Below are 16,781 nucleotides of genomic sequence, written 5' to 3' on the forward strand. Positions count from 1 at the left end.
TGGTGGCTGCAATAGCTGGAGCTGCACTGCTCAGAACCCAGGAGCCAGGAGATTCCTCCAGGTCTTCCCATGAGGGTGCAGGGGCCCAAGGGCTTGTGCCATCTGCTTTCCCAGTCCACCGCAGAGTTCTGGATCAGAAGTGGAGCAGCTGGGAATTGAACCAGTGCCCATATGGGATGCTGGCACTGTTGGGGGTAGCTTTACCCTCTACACCACAATGCCAGCCCTGAGATCTGACCTTAACCTGGTGGTTCCTGCCTGATGGGCATGGCATCCACAAATGATGTTGGTGATTGTATTCTGCACCCACAACTTTTGTCACATTGTTTTTAATTATCTATGTCCTTGTCATTTGCCCACCAGGACTGAAATCACCTTTAGGGTAATCATGATATTCACATTATTCGTATTGCATCAATCATACGCAGGAGAGTACCAGGCATAATGCAGACAAGTCACCCCTGTCTCCCTTCCTCCTCTGCTCCTCATTCCCACAGTGCTAGGGGCTCTTGCTCTTCTCCTCCTCCACCCCTCCCTCTGCACAGCTACCACCACCATGAGACCCACACACCATGCTCCTCTACTCCCTCTGACCCCATACGCTCTCCAGTTCCAGTGGATCCTAACAGGATGACATATCAAGTGTGGAGGTTTAGTTGTACTCATGAAGCGAAGCTACAGAGCTCCACTATCACTAAGTGAATTGTGGATGTTGGACTTGAAAGCTCTGATTCTTGTGCTCAGTTCTATGGTCCTATGACAGCTGAGAGCATGGCAGAAATTAAGGAGATGCCTGCCTGCATATCCCATTCAGTTAGGAGCCACAGAGCTCTGCAGCATTGTTGTTGGAGCCCTTTCCATTTATTCACTGCTCAAACCTATTGCTTTCTTTTCTGCTTTGTGTCCATCCACTCATATCAGAATAGCCAGGACAGTGAGTTTCTATGAGTCATGATGGTGAGCCAGTGGCTAGACACCTTACTTGGACTTTATAATGTGCATTTTGGCTATTCCAGGAAATTGTTTTTTAAAGATTTACTTATTTATTTGAAATAGTTACACAGAGAGAGAAGGAGAGGAAGAAAGAGAGGGAAAGGTCCTCCATCCGTTGGTTCATTCCCAGTTGGCTGCAATGGTCAGAGCTGTGTCAATCTGAAGCCAGGAGCCAGGAGCCTCTTCCAGGTTTCCCACATGGGTGCAGGGGCCCAAGGCCTTGGGCCATCTTCTACTGCTTTCCCAGGCCATAGCAGAGAGCTGGATCAGAAGTGGAGCAGCCAGGACTTGAACCAATGCCCATATGGGATGCCACACTGCAGGTGGCAGCTTTACCCACTATGCCATAGTGCTGGCCCCTCCCCAAGGAATTTTTTTTTACTTCTTTCCTGCTTAATTGTGCTTTAGTTACCTAAGGTTGATGAATCTATAAATTGTGAATTAGCGAGGTATTCCAAATTTAGCTTTGAAATATATGATTTTGTGGGTTTTTTAACTTAAGTTTTTTTTTTATAATTTTTTTTTGACAAGCAGAGTGGACAGTGAGAGAGAGAGAGAGAGAGAAAGGTCTTCCTTTTACCATTGGTTAAACCCTCCCATGGCCTCTGCGGCCGGCGCACTGCGGCCGTTGCACCGCACTGATCTGAAGGCAGGAGCCAGGTGCTTCTCCTGGTCTCCCATGGGTGCAGGGTCCAAGGACTTGGGCCATTCTCCACTGCACTCCCTGGCCACAGCAGAGAGCTGGCCTGGAAGAGGGGCAACCGGGACAGAATCTGGCACCCCGACCGGGACTAGAATCCGGTGTGCCAGTGCCACAAGGTGGAGGATTAGCCTATTGAGCCACGGCGTCAGCCTTTTTATAAATATTGACCATTACTACTCTTTTTAAAAAATATTTATTTACTTACTTATTTGAAAATCAGAGTTACACAGAGAGAGGGGAGGCAGAGAGAGAGAGAGAGAGAGGTCTTCTATCTGATGGTTCACTCTCCAATTGGCCACAATGGCCAGAAGTGTGCTGATTCAAAGCCATCAGCCAGGAGCTTCCTCCAGGTCTCCCATGTGGGTGTAGGGGACCAAGTATCCTCTACTACTTTCCCAGGCCATAGCAGAGAGCTGGATTGAAAGTGGAGCATCCAGGTCTTGAACAGGGGCCCATATGTGATGCCGGCACTTCAGGCCTGGGTGTTAACCTGCTGTGCCACAGCGCCAGCCCCTGAATATTACTTTTTTATTTAGAGAAATGGATTATGTCTTCTAGTTTCTAAGTAACTGCATCATAATGAGGACCATTGTAGATTGTAGCAGTGAAAAATATTTGGCTTGATGATCAACATAAGGCTTATAGATAGTAGCTACCCATGAGATTGTGTCTTGGATTTAGGGGAAGTTTATGTCAGTTGGAGGTAGCCTTTAATTACTGATGAACATGAATGTACTGAGAACTCCTTGTCCATTAAATAATAAAATCCAAATGAAGATTTACACATGAGTTCCCTCCTGCTTTCATCTACCATTGAAATCCTGTTGTTTCTGCCTTTTGGATCTCCCTGTAATCTGTTGCCTCTTCTTCATTCCCACTACCACCATACCTTGGTTCAGGTCCTACTAAATTACCTTTGATATACTTTTTAATTGACCTCTCTGCTTTTTGTTTTTCTTACCTTTGTGTAAAGTCTCTTATTTCATCCATTTTTCTGATTGCTCAGGTTCTCTTATTCCAATAACTAGGAAAATCATGTGGCTGGTAGTTCTTTCAACACACTGTGTTTCTCTACAGTGAAGATTAGGATTGTAGATACTCTTCCTCTCCCTCACTTTTTATTTTAGAGATGAGAAATCTGGGGTTTTAGAAACTGAGCCTGCAGATAAAAAAAAATTTCTTTTTTTAAAGAAGATTGTTTTATTTGAAAGGCAGAGTTACAGAAAGGCAGAGGCAGAGAAAGAGAGAGAAAGAGAGAGAAAGAGAGAGAGAGATAGAAGTCTTCCATCCACTTGTTCACTCCTCAAATGGCTGCAATACCCATAGTTAAGCTAATCCAAAGCCAGGAGCCAGGAAATTCTGGGTCTCTGATGTGGATGCAGGGTCCCAGGCATTTGGGCCATCTTCTACTGCTTTCCCAGGCTAGAGTAGAAAGCTGTATTGGAAGCGGAGCAGCAGGGACTTGAACTAGCCCCCGTATAGAATGTCGGTGCTGAAGGCGGAGGCTTAGCCCACTATGCCACAGTGTTGGTCCCGAAAGACTTCTTAAACCAATATTTCATGTTGGTTGGCCTTTAACCTAGACTTTTTTTTTTTTTTTTTTACCATACTTCCATGGGCAAATTCAATTCTAATCTCTTTCCACCTCAACTTTCTCTTTGTAAATTGAGAATATGGTCTCCAGAATTAACCCAAGGTATAATTGATACAAAGTAAGGCATTTACTCTGTTAATCTGGACCCTAGAAGATACTTGGCAATGTTAGTTCTGTATCCAGTTGTCTTTTTTTTTTTTTTTTTGTACTTGGTGAATTAGAGGGTGGTGTAAAATGCTTTGAAAAGAACCACAAATAAAAGACACAAGTAAAAATCGTATTCTCAAATCTAGATGTTAAACTGTGCCGTGTACACCTGTGCTGAGAGTTACATTGAAATCCTTGTCATTGGTTACTTGAGAGAAGCTGTCCAGGAATAAAGCAGCAGGGGATTTTCCTGAGGGAAACAGCGTGTGTGAGGGAACCGGGATTTGGGACTCAGCAGCAGTGGCTGTCACTTCTTAAGATTTTGTTCAAGAAAGGAAGAACAGCAGCTGACCCTTGAGATCTGGGGTGGGAAGGAAGGGAAGGAGGGATGGAAACAAAAGCAAACGCTCTCTGGTTCCCAGCCTGTCTCCACCCACCCCGCACTGAAGCCCTAGGAGAGGGCCAGTAAGTCTATCTAGGAATGCCCTGGCCTGGACTCCATTTCCCAGAGTCACCTGGTGCTCCAACGTTTTCCGTGCTCTGAACGCCTGTGCGTGTGCATGTGGGAGAACGTGCGCATGCGTGCCTTTCCCTGTGGCTCGGGGCTGGGAACAGAAGTTCATTTACTGATCAGAGAGGTCCCTGAGAGGCCGCGCTGCTCCTTCTCCCACATTCACTGGGGAGACTTGCTCTGCAAGTGCAATTGCAGGCGGTTCGGGAGCACACACCCCAGACCTGCCGCCCGCTGCTTCTGTGCCTCTGCATCTGCCACCGTGGGCCCCAAGTTCCAGCGACTTCTCCTGTCCCACACTCTCCGCTTTGCTCCCTGTGTGTCCTGAAGGAAGGGGATGTGCTCCCGAGATTTTCCACAGCAAGTATGGAGAACAGGAGGGGCACAGATGTGTGTGTGGGAGAGGGGAGGGTGCGATGGCGGGTGGCGGCTTCCAGACCTCTATCACTTGCTTCTCAGTGATGCTGGGAGCTTCTCCGGCAGAGTCAAGTCTGGGGCCCAGGTGTTGTGTCTCCCACCGCCGCTTCCCAGTCTCCCGATGCTCGGCCAGTCCCACGGGCTGCCTCGCTCAAATTCTCCTTAAAGTACACTGGACGAGGAACGGCACCAGCAGGGCAGTTGAGAGCATGCTGAAGGAAGGAGTCCCATTCCCTAGATTTAAATAAGCCCAGTTCTCACTTTGGGTGGATCAGAGAATGCCTTGTGGCTGGCCTCCGGCTATATCCCCTGGTAGTTCCCGCTGGGCGGGGCTCGGTGGCCCTCAGCCAGAGCCTGAGGCAGTGGAGAGGTGGAGATGGCAGATCAGAGTAGGCTCTGGCTCCTGGCCCCCATGCTGGACCCCGCGGACACATTTTCAGCTGGGGCGCTGTGTGTTTGGCTGACTTTCCCAGCAGCACGTGAAGCTTGTGCAGTAGCTTTGTGGATTGATCGCTCCTCCGTGTTTAATTAACAGACTCTTTTTCAATCTGGAGCTTGAGGCCATGGAAATGTAGCTGATTTATTTTCCTGCGTTTTGATTTCTGTCTTCAACCCTTCTTTCTTCTCATGTTATTAGGGATGTGAACTTTTATTACCTGCTGCTAATCCCTTTGCAAAGTGAGAAGTGAACTGAAATTAATGCAAGTCTACCGTGTGAGTTAATAATGAGCTACTTCAATCTGCATTTTCATAGTGGAGAGCTACAAAAACATAAATACAGAAAAGTATCAATTTTTCTTCTCTAGTTCTTTACAGTCACTCAATGCTCCACCAAGCTGATTATCTTACAGTCCATATGGTTGTAATTAAGGGGGCCAGTTACTTTTTTTTTTTAATTTGACAGGCAGAGTTAGGAAGGTCTTCCTTCCAATAGTCACCCCCCAAATGGCCACTATGGCTGGCGCGCTGTGCTGATCTGAAGCCAGGAGCCAGGTGCTTCCTCCTGGTCTCCCACATAGGTGCAGGGGCCCAAGCACTTGGGCCACAGTAGAGAACTGGACTGGAACAGGAGCAAATGGGACAGAATCCGGTGTGCATATGGGATGCCAGCACTGCAGGCAGAGGATTAACCAAGTGAGCCACGGCGCTGGCCAGTTACTTTAAAAAAAATTATTTATTTATTTTAAAGGCAGAGTTACAGAGAGGCAAAGACACAGAGAGAGAGAGAGAGAGAGTGAGCTCCCATCTGCTGGTTTACTCCCCAGATGGTCACAATGGCCAGAACTGCATGGATCTGAAGCCAGAAGCCACGAACTTCTTCCAGGTCTCTCACACAGGTATAGGGGACCTAGCACTTGGGCCATCTTCCACTGCTTTCCCAGGCCATAGCAGAGAGCTGGATCAGAAGTGGAGCAGCCAGGTCTGGAACCAGCACCCATATGGTTTTACCCGCTCAGCCACAACACCAGCTTCAAGTTACTTTTCTTATTCTGGGTTCTGTGTTTAACCCCATGACATTTTCAACACGGGAGGATATTAGTGATAGATTTTCAAAATGATTGGTCTGTGGACGCCTTTGTACAAGGTGTTAATGTGAAGATGGGTAAGGAAGAAAAGAGAAAATGTGCCCCTCTCCCCCACAGAGATGCCACACAGTACGGTAAAAGATGTGGCTTTGGGCTGGCACTGTGGCTCAGTAGGTTAATCCTCTGCCTGTGGTGCCAGCATCCCATATGGGAACCAGTTTGAGTCCCAGCTGCTCCTCTGATCCAGCTCTCTGCTATGGCCTGGGAAGGCAGTAGAAGATGGCCCAAGTGCTTGGGCCTCTGCACCCATGTGGGAGACCCAGAAGAAGCTCCTGGCTCCTGGCTTTAGAACAGTGCAGCTCTTCTGGCCATTTTGACTACCTGGGGAGTGAACCAGCAGAAGGAAGACCTTTCTGTCTGTCTATCCATCTCACTATCTGTAATTCTACCTCTCAAATAAATAAATAAAACATCTTTTAAAAAAAGAGAGATGTGGCCCTGAAAACTATTGCTATAGACTAACTTTCAGTGTAATGAAGTTTTCACTTGATTAACTGAGTGATTCATAGATTCTGTTAGAGTCCTGTTGTCACCAGATTACTAATCTGTGAAACTCATTTAGCATAGTAAGGTTACCTAGGAAGTAAGAATAGAAAGGGAATCCTGGATAGAGGTTGCTAGGGTGACAGCATTCTTCCTCTCAAACCCAGTGTGTTTTGATCTTTTCTCGCATGTGCTCCCTATCACAGTGCTTGCGAGTGGACAAGCAGTGATGTGTTTCTGCTGAAAAGAGCTGCTTCACACCCAGGAAACAACTGTAAGACACTTTCTCAGCAACTATGTTGTGTGTACGTTAATACGAACTTGAAAACAGCCAAGAACAGGATTCCTGGACTACTCAGGCTAACTCACTGTCCTTGGCACATCATTCCCTGCTCTGCAATAAGTTTCTGGCAAGTTCTTTAAAATTTTTAGGAGAGACATATTTCACATGAGAGACATAATCTGGTAATGCAGCAGTGATGTCTTTAAGAAAAGGTGCCATGTGAGGAAGCAGTCTGATGTGTCCATTCATCTTCCCATTAATAACTCTCATTGATGTCTACCACAGGGTGACAGAAGCAATCCTCCTTCTGAATTGCATCAAGCCAGGAGGATTCCTCTACAGTTTATCTGAGCTTTCCTTGTATGAGGGAATCACCAAATACTACATTGTATAGGGTTTTTTTAATGCATTTTATTTACTTGAAAGGCAGATTTACAGAGAGACACAGAGAGGTCTTCCATCCATTGGTTCGCTCCTCAAATGGCTACAATGACTTGGGCTGGGCCAGGCTAAAACCAGAAGCTAGGAGCTTCTTCTGGTTCTCACACTTGATTTCAGGGGCCCAAACACTTGGGCCATTATCCTCTGCTTTCCCAGGTGAATTAGTAGGGAGCTATATTGGAAATGAAGCAGCCAGGTTTTGAACCAGTGCCCATGTGGGGTGCTGGCACTGCCAGGGTCTGCTTAACCTACTACACCAGTCCCATGTGCATTTTTCAAAGAGGGGGAGGGGTTAAATTTTTTCTAATATGACTCTCAAAATAAAGATTATAATGTGTAGTAGATGATGATTTTGGTTATATTTTGAATTTCATTAAATTTCAATATTTTTTAAGTTAATGAGTACTAGTAGTTATCTTATTTTTTTTAAAGATTTATTTATTTTACTTGAAAGTCAGAGTTACAGAGAGGAGAGGCAGAGAGAGAGAAGTCTTCATATGCTGGTTCACTCCCCAGTTGGCTACAGTGGTCAGAGCTGTGCCGATCCAAAGGCAGGAGCCAGGAGCTTCTTCTGTGTAGTAGTTATCTTATGCTATCCTTGCTTTGGATAAACAAACTCTCCCATCCCTCATTTAAAATGCTTTTTAAAATAGGATTATTTGGAGGACTGGCACTGTGGCATGGCAGGTGAGGCTGCCACCTACAGTGCTGGCATCCCATATGGGTGCTTGTTTGAGATGCAGCTTCCTGCCGTGGCCTGGGAAAGCAGTGGAAGATGGCCCAAGTTCTTGGGTTCTGCACCGCATGGGAGACCTGACAGAAGCTTCTGGCTCCTGGCTTCAGATAGATCCAGCTCTGGCCATTGCAGCCATTTGGGGAGTGAATCAGTGCATGAAAGACCTCTCTCTGTGCCTCTGCCTCTCTGTAACTCTGCCTTTTAAGTAAATAAATAAATTTTTACATGCTACACCACTGTGCTGGCCCCAAGACCTAACAGGTTTTCTGGGTGCTTATCTTGGGGTTCACTTTGAGCACTAAGCACAGTTATTCTGTGTGACTGAATATTTCATGTTCCTTCTTATGGAAAAGTTTTTCTCATGATCTGAGTGATTGGCTACATCTGCCCGTAGTGGAAACTAAAACTTAATTTGGCATTTGAACACCCAGAGTGCTGAGTCCTGTAATCTTCTGAATTTAATCAAAAAATGTGTTTTGAAACATTTGGTCTGTGGGTAGGCAGGGCAGTTTTCCTGGATCCCTTGAGAATTGATGAGCTGATGGTGTGTTTCTACCCCACATTATATTCTGAAATTTACTTCCTTTTATTTTCCTAAAATTACTATATTTGTAATTTGCTCCCCCTTTCTGAAATGTTTGTGCTTCTGTCCTCCTTATAACCATGGACATAAGTAGCCCTTTTCCTTCTCTCTCTCTCTCTCTAAGTAGCCCTTTTCCTTCTCTCTCTCTCTCTCTCTCTCTTTTTTTTTTTTTAAACAGGCAGAGTGGACAGTGAGAAAGAGACAGAGAGAAAGGTCTTCCTTTGCCGTTGCTTCACCCTCCAGTGGCCACCGTGGCCGGCACACTGCGCTGATCCAAAGGCAGGAGCCAGGTGCTTCTCCTGGTCTCCCATGGGGTGCAGGGCCCAAGCACCTGGGCCATCCTCCACTGTACTCCCGGGCCATAGCAGAGGGCAGGCCTGGAAGAGGGGCAACTGGGACAGAATCTGGCACCCCGACCAGGACTAGAACCCAGTGTGCCGGTGCCGCAAGGAGGAGGATTAGCCTAGTGAGCCGTGGCGCCATTTCTTTTCCTTCTCTTTATGATGTTACAAGAGCAGTGGGACATTGCAGCTCTCTCCCCTGGCAGCACATCTTCCTCATTACGTCTCTTTGAATTAGACCCTGGGTTAACTTGGCTGCACAAAAGGCATATATCTAAACCCAGTGTACCTATTGAATGAAAGTCATCATAAAGTCAATATGCCTTGTAAACCTCTCATCTCTTGTTTTGGAATGTGTTGTGAATGTGTCTTTTATGTCAGTGTCTGTAAGCTGGAGACTTCCCACTTAAGGCAGAAGGCTGCTGAGGGACAGCACAACTATAGCTTTGCTCTGTTACTTTACTGTGGCTACTCTCTTACCCTCTCTCTTTATTTTATTAAGATTTAAAAATTTTATTTTAAAGCAGAGTTACAGAGAAAGAGGCAGAGACAGAAGGATGGGGATCTTGCATCAACTGGTTCACTCAAGAGACTGCAATGAATAATGCTGGCCCAGCCTGGAAGTCCAACCCAGTGTCCCACATTGGTGCAAGGACCCAAGTACTTGTGCCATCTGTTTCTGCTTCCCTAGTTGCATTACAGGGAGCTGGATCAGAAGTGGAACAGCTGTGACTCGGGCTGGCATTGTGGCAAGTCACCATCTGTAATGCCAGCTTCCCAGATGAACAGCCGTTCATGTCCCAGTTGCTCCACTTCTAACCTAGCTCCCTGCTGATGGTCTGAGAAAAGCAGCAGCAGATGACTCAAGTGTTGGGGCCATTGTAACCCATGTGGGAGACCCAGATGAAGTGCCTGGCTCCTGGTTTCTGTGTGCTTCAGCCCTGGCCATGGCAGCCATCTCAGATGGAAGATCTCTCTCTTTTTTAGCATTTATTTATTTATTTACAAGGCAGAGATAGAGAAAGGGAGAGAATGAGAAAGAGATTTTCCATCTGCTGGTCTACTTCCTAGATGGCTGCAATGGCCAAGACTGGGCCAGGCCCAAGCCAGGCACCAAGAGCTTCATCCAGGTCTCCCACTTGGCTGTCAAGGACCCAGGTATTGGACCATCTTCTACTTTTCCAGGGTCACTAGCAGAGAAATGGATCAGAAGTGGAGCAGCCAGGACATGAACTGGTGCCAATACCAGATGCCAGCACTGCAGGCAGCAGCTTTACCTGCTAGTCCACAATGCCATCCCATCTGACTCTCCCTCCTCTCCATAACTCTGACATTTTTTTAAGATGTATTTTATTTATTTGACAGAGTTACTGATAGAGATAGAGACAGATAGAGAGGTCTTCAGTCTGCTGGTTCACTTCCCAAATAGCCACAGTGGCCAGATCTGAGCTGATCTGAAACCAGGAGCCAGTAGCTTCTTCGGATTTCCCACGTGGATATAGGGGACCAAGGACTTGGGCCATACTGTGCCACTTTCCCAAGCACATTAGCAGGCAGCTGGATTGGAAGTGGAGCAGCCAAGACCTGAATCAGGGACCATATGGGATGCAGGCCAGTGTCTCAACCAGCTGTGCCACAGCACTGGCCCCCAAAACTCTGACTTTCAAATAAATAAATCTTTTTTAAAGGATGGACACACATATTGGATCCCAGCATTTTATTTGGTGGTGGTTTAATCCACTGTGCCACAAAGCCAGCCCCACCCTTTATCCTTCTGATGATCGTGTGTCAAGATCTGGGTAATATCTGCTGAACAAATGTTGGTATTATGTTAGACTCTTCTGTTTTATTTTGGTTCTCATTTGTTGAGTTTATTTTGGCTGCCACTTTTGGGTAGCAAGCTGTGATGTCATCAGTGGCTTAAGCTGCTGTGTGTTAGGCTGGCACTGATTCTACCTTTCCATTTCTTCAAGTAGAAGTGGAAAATGAAATCCTCTCAAAAGTAACAAGCTACAAAGTAAAAACTGGAAATCAAGCTTCCTTTCTTCTCACCTAACAGACCCAGCTGGTCTCTGTGTTTCTCATTTTAGCCCAAACCTACATCAGATTCCTAGAGCAGAAGGAAGCTTATTTTTTAATGCAGAATTCATAGATGTGGTTGTCCATTCACCTCTGAGAATTAAAGCCATCACTCTGCTTTTTGACTGGTTTTCAATTTGTGGTGGTGCCCTCTCTCACAGGAGGACAGATTCCTCACAGAAGAATACACCTTGGAGGAGAAAACTTCAAAGAGTGGGCTTTCCAAAGTGAAATGGAATTCTGGCCTGGACATCCTTGAGATCATGATCAGCAGAGTGGGGAAATTCTTGGCTATGTCCATTCACATCCTTTCCTTTTTGTTCATTGTATTCCTCCCTTACATAGTGCTCTGTGCTCTCCTTCTGTTGCACACACACAAGGCATGTCTGTGATTGAGGCTGTTTGTGTACCACTGCAGCATCTGGAGTTGCCTTTGTCTCCATCTCTAACCAGAAACTCAGATGCAGAGTGAGGAGGGGACTGCCAGCCGGCCACACAGGGTTTGGGCCCCTTGCTCCTTTACTTTTCTTCAGTGCAAGAGCAGCCTTAAAGAGAGCCGTACTGGGTAGTATTATTTCTTTTGGATTTGAGTGCTTGGAGGGCAAAAGAAATACATATTTTTTTTCTTATAGAATGGATTGAGGAGGCACTACATAAAGTCAGCAGCAACTTTCTTGGCTCTTGTTACATGTCAAGATGAGTCAGAATATTTAGGGCCATTTGTTAAATTTTTTAAAAAATTAAAAATATTTATTTGAAAGGCAGAGTTACAAAGAGAGAAAGAGAGATGTAAATCATTTATCCACTGTTTCACACCCCTAATGGCCACAGCACCTGGGGTTGAAACTGGATTAAAGTCAGGAGCCAGTATCTTCTTCCACATTTCCCATGTGGGAGTAGGAGCATAGGCAGCAAACTTTGTAGCTTTCCTAGGCACATGAGAGAGCTGGATCAGAAGTAGAGCAGCTGGGACATGAACTCGTGCACAACATGGAATACCAGCATCACAGGCAACAGCTTTCCCACTATGCTCTACTGTCTGTTTTTATTATTATTATTATTATTATTATTATTATTTGAAAGAGAGAGAGAGAAGCAGAGGCAGAGAGAGAGAGAGAGAGAGAGGGAGAAAGGCCTTCCATCTTCTTGTTTACTCCCAGATGGCTGCAATGGCTGGAGCTACCCTGAACTGAAGCCAAGAGCCGGGAGCCTCTTCCAGTTATCCCACATGGGTGCAGGGGCCCAAGGTCTTGGGTCATCTTCTACTGCTTCCCCAGACCTTAGAAGAGAGCTGGATCAGAAATGGAGCAGCCGAGACTCAAAGCAGCACCCACATGGGATGCCAGCAGTGCAGGCAGCAGCTTTCCCTGCTGGGACACAGTAGCAGCCCCTCTATCATCTGTTTTATAGAAATATTTAAGGGACATTAGAAGACCATTCAGGCCCTTCCTACATACATTTTGAAATAATGATTGACAGTCCACAAGACTGCTTCCAAAGGGAGAGAGCTGCAGGGACAGAGAGGCAGTGATGTTGAAAGGGTATGAGGAACAAGGGAAGATGGGAAGGCCAGAAGAAATCTTGAAAAGTATTCCAAAGGATAAAGTAATAGGACACAGGTCATTTGTGCAGGTTTCTATTATAGGGTTTTCCTTTTTTTTTTTTTTAAATTAGAGATAATTTCTAACATAATTTGTGATATACTGGACTCACTTTTCAGTTTTCTTCTTACAGATAAGATGTGCTTATAAGATATAGAGGGGCTGGTACTGTGGCTTTGTAGTTTAATCCTCTGCCTGTGGCACTGGCATCCTATATGGGCACCATTCTAGTCCCAGATTCTCCTCTTCTGATCCAGCTCTCTGCTATGACATGGGAAAGTAGTAGAAGATGGCTCAAGTGCTTAGGCCCCTGTACCCAAGGAGGAACAGAGAAGAAGCTCCTGGTTCCTGGTTTCAGATCAGTGCAGCTCCATCTGTTATAGTCATTTGGGGAATGAACCAGCAGATGGAAGACTTTTATCTCTGTCTCTTCCTCTCACTGTTTATAATTCAACCTCTCAAATAAATAAAATCTTAAAAAATAAGATGTAGAGAAGTACTGGAATTAAATGCAATAGTACACTCCTAAATATGCAGTTAGCATTAAATTTTTGTTGAGAAAGGGATGCGCTTGGCTTTATGTGTGTCTTGCTTAGAGCAGAATTTTTATGACTGAATTTGAGATAATTAAAAATCAGTTTCATAATTGAAACATTGACCATTTTTACTGCTGCAGCCTCCCCCTCACTCTGTATCCCTATGCAGATAGTCCACATGAAGGTACAGCAGAAAGAGAGGCCTGCATATCTAGAGTAATGCAAATATGCCCTTTGCTTAAACCAGGGGATTGATCGACTGGAGTTCTTTGTGATTTAGTTTGCATTTTTCTGTAGAGTAAAATATAGTGATTTGGGTAAAGTATCTTGTCTTCTAGTAGATGATTCCAATTGGCTTTCTTATCCATCTACCTGGCATCACAGGTGATTCCCAAGACAGGTGTTGGGCTCTATGGAAAAAACAAAGTAGCCTTTTCAGAGTTGATGTATTTCTCCTGGAAAATTGGAGAAATATTTTGTAAGAAGCAGTTCATGGAGGAAGTGTACTTCCCTAGAAATGAGACAGAAGTGATTCCCTTTCCTTGCCCCTCCCTGAGCTAGTTCCTGAGGCTTATTGATCAGGCCAAGAATGCTAATATTTATAGGCCAATTATGAATGATGCATGTTTGTCTTACACATGAGATGTCTACAGATCTGTTTCTCAAGGCCTTTAAGATAAAATAAGAAAACTTTGCAACAAAAGAGAAGGTTGGCATTGCCTGTTGCCTTGGTCTAGGATCTGTGCATTTATTACCCACTTAGTACTCTGACTCCTATTGTGTGCATCTCCTGATGGTTCTTTTTTGGCCATTCCTGTGTCCAGATTCCTTAATGGGTGACAATCTTTGGCCAGACTGCCAGTCTGATAACTTAGCCCAAATTGGAGTTGACTAGTTTGTGTAGCCACTTCAGGATTAAGGTGGTCCAAAACTGCCAGTGCCCAATGACTGGGCTGCCTTTATGCTCACTCAAGAGATAAGACTCTGGGCACAGGTCCCAAGTGGCTTTGCTTAGTCCTCTTCCCTAGATCTCCCTGGTGAGCAGGCTGATTCTCAGGTAGGCAGGGAACTTGTTGGCTCCAGATTTCTGTTTTGCACTCATCTGGAAAATATTTGAGTTTTCTCTTGGATCTCAAGAGTCCTGAGTAGGGAGTTTTCTTTTGTATTGAGATGTGTCTTTATAAAGACAGGTGTCACTGAAGACTGTGTGTCCTCAGAATCAACTGAACTCACCCAGGCCTGCATAGAGTTCTGGGATCCTGGCTTCAAGCTGAACATTGCCTGCTGTTGTGAGCATTTGGGTGTGTACCAGAAAATGGAAGAAATCTCTCTCCCTCTCCATCTCCCTCTACCTTTCAAATAAAATGAAAAACAGATAAAAATTGGAAAAAGTGTGCTTTGCCTTGTGTCCTAAGGCAAAAGTAATTACTGTTGTTATAGGTAGAACTCATTTGTACACTTCACAAATACTCACAAATCTCAGGTTAAAGGCTTGGTGGTCACTACTGCCTGGGTTGCCTACTCAGCTCCCATTCTGTAATGCATCCCCTTCCATCATCTGCAGTTCACTTTGGGTGCTCATAAAACACCAAACTGCCTCCTGACTTTGCATCCCTACGTTCTTTATACATAGCTGGGCCACAATCTCATTTTCTTTAGCAGCATGCTAATTTTTATGAGTGCTTCATAGGCAAAGAATAATGGGGACATTGATTTTTTCTGAGCTTTTGCCCTAAGTGGTTTATTTTATGAAGCTGATTCTGGGTACTGTATAGAACTTTGCTGGATCAGAAGTTGGGGTGCAGAGGTTGACATTAAAGAAATAGAGCTAGCACTGTCACTTCCACCCTGCAACCCATGCCTGCCTTTGGTTTCTGCTTTCATAGAGTGTTGGAATGAGGCAGTAGTGATGCAATAAAGGAATGAACTTTCAGTTGTTAAACATTTTTATTTTTATTAATACAAAGAGAACAGATTGCATAAGATGGTGATTCCAGAAGAACATAACCATACTTCTCTATTGCCCCCTCCTTTCTTCCTTTCTCTTTTTAAGGATTTAATAAGCTGGCTTTTTTTCCCTAACCTAGTCTTTACCCCTTCACCTCCAGCCTTCCTGTCCATTTGTTCCTACTTTACAATCTAGTACTTTAAGCTTTTTTCCCCCTTCTTTCATGCATGTTTTTGCCTACTCCTACTCCAATTCCAAAGAAGGAAAAATGAATAAAAATAATGAGATATTGATTCAAAGACAGGAATCCTATCCAGAAATACAGAAAAAAAGTGACTTCCCTTTTTTTTTTATTAACAATTTATTTATTGATTTACCTCTCTGGAAGAGGCAGCTGGAAGTTCTCCGAGGTCTGTCCTTAGAATGTGAGGAGAGCCAGAGATGTTGGATAGACTCTTTACAGTCTGTTTTACTGTGAGAGATGTGGTTCCACTTGCCTGTGGCAGAAAAAAATGAGATTTCAATGATTTTTTTTATGTATTACTAATTTTTATGATGAGTCTCTTCTTTATCAATGGATAGAGACCTGTCAAATTTAATATGAGCAAAAAATTTCACAGACACAACTGCTTCCAGAGGAGATGAATGACTCCATTCCCACGTGACCTTCCCCTGAGATCTCCAGGTGGCTTCTCTTGGTCTCCTGGAAGCAAAGAGAAGATTCCAACCATAGAAGAAGTTCACTATGACTGTGGTGTTGTTCCTTGGAAGTTCCTGCCAGAAAGTAATCATTTAAGAACACCAGGGGCATTTCATTAGTTTCACAGGACTCTCTTCTTCCTGGCTTCAGTGGAGGGGAAAAATAACCACAGTTGAAGCATGATTCTAGGCAAAGCACAATTATTTATCTGCATAAGAAAAATCCTTATGTTTTTCTGCACATTGTTAGTCTTACATGGGTTAGAAAAAAATGCCATTTAATGTCTTAGAACTCTCTAATGTTAAAAAGTGCAAGAATTAAAAATTGCTATTATTTTATGCTCTTATAATGCTGCAAAAGCATCAACATTGTGCATTTCTGGGTGATTTGGAAACTAAATTAGAAATCAATTACGTTGACTGGCTTTGCAGAGTAGGAAGAAAATAATTGGTTTATTAATTATTTATAAAGAGAGACTATGAAAGAAGCTATTCATTGGTACCAATTGTCTAAGCTTTACTGTTTATGAAACTGATTTATTTATTTGTTTGTTTATTTATTTATATTTGAGAGAGTTATATACAGTGAGAGAGACAGAGAAAGGTCTTCCTTCCATTGGTTCACTCCCCTAATGGCCACTATGGCCAGTGCTCTGCCGATCCAAAGCCCAGAGTCAAGTACTTCCTCGTTATCCTGTGCGGGTGCAGAGAACCAAGCACTTGGGCCACCTTCCACTGCCCTCCTGAGCCCAGGAAGAGGAGCAAATGGGATAGTACCCAGCACCCCAACTGGGACTAGAACCTGGGGTGCTGGTGCCACAAGTGAAGGATTAGCCAAGTGAGCCATGGCATCAGCCTATGATTTATTTTATTTTATGAGCTATGTCCACTTGAAGTTGTGAAAGAAAACAAACAATGGTGGTTGTAATTCACTTTAACAGACTTTTTGAAGGATTTTATTTATTTCTTTGAGAGGCAGAGTTACAGACAGTGAGAGGTAGAGACAGAGAGAAAGGTCTTCCATCCACTAGTTCACTCCCCAAATGGCCACAACAGCCAGAGCTGCTTGATCCAATGCCAGGAGCCAGGTGCTTCTTCCT

General features: G+C 44.5%; 1 protein-coding gene across 1 annotated transcript in view; it reads left to right on the forward strand.

The window, feature by feature from the left end:
• Nucleotides 1-4,017: 4,017 nt before the first annotated feature.
• Nucleotides 4,018-16,781, forward strand: part of LOC103346414 (zinc finger protein 665-like) — a 52,647-nt gene continuing 39,883 nt past the window's right edge. The window contains 1 exon segment of the mRNA XM_070067838.1: nucleotides 4,018-4,312. The gene's annotated coding sequence lies outside the window, so the exon portion shown is untranslated.

The sequence above is a fragment of the Oryctolagus cuniculus genome, unplaced genomic scaffold, assembly GCF_964237555.1.
Source record: "Oryctolagus cuniculus unplaced genomic scaffold, mOryCun1.1 SCAFFOLD_115, whole genome shotgun sequence".
In the NCBI taxonomy this organism is placed as follows: domain Eukaryota; kingdom Metazoa; phylum Chordata; class Mammalia; order Lagomorpha; family Leporidae; genus Oryctolagus; species Oryctolagus cuniculus.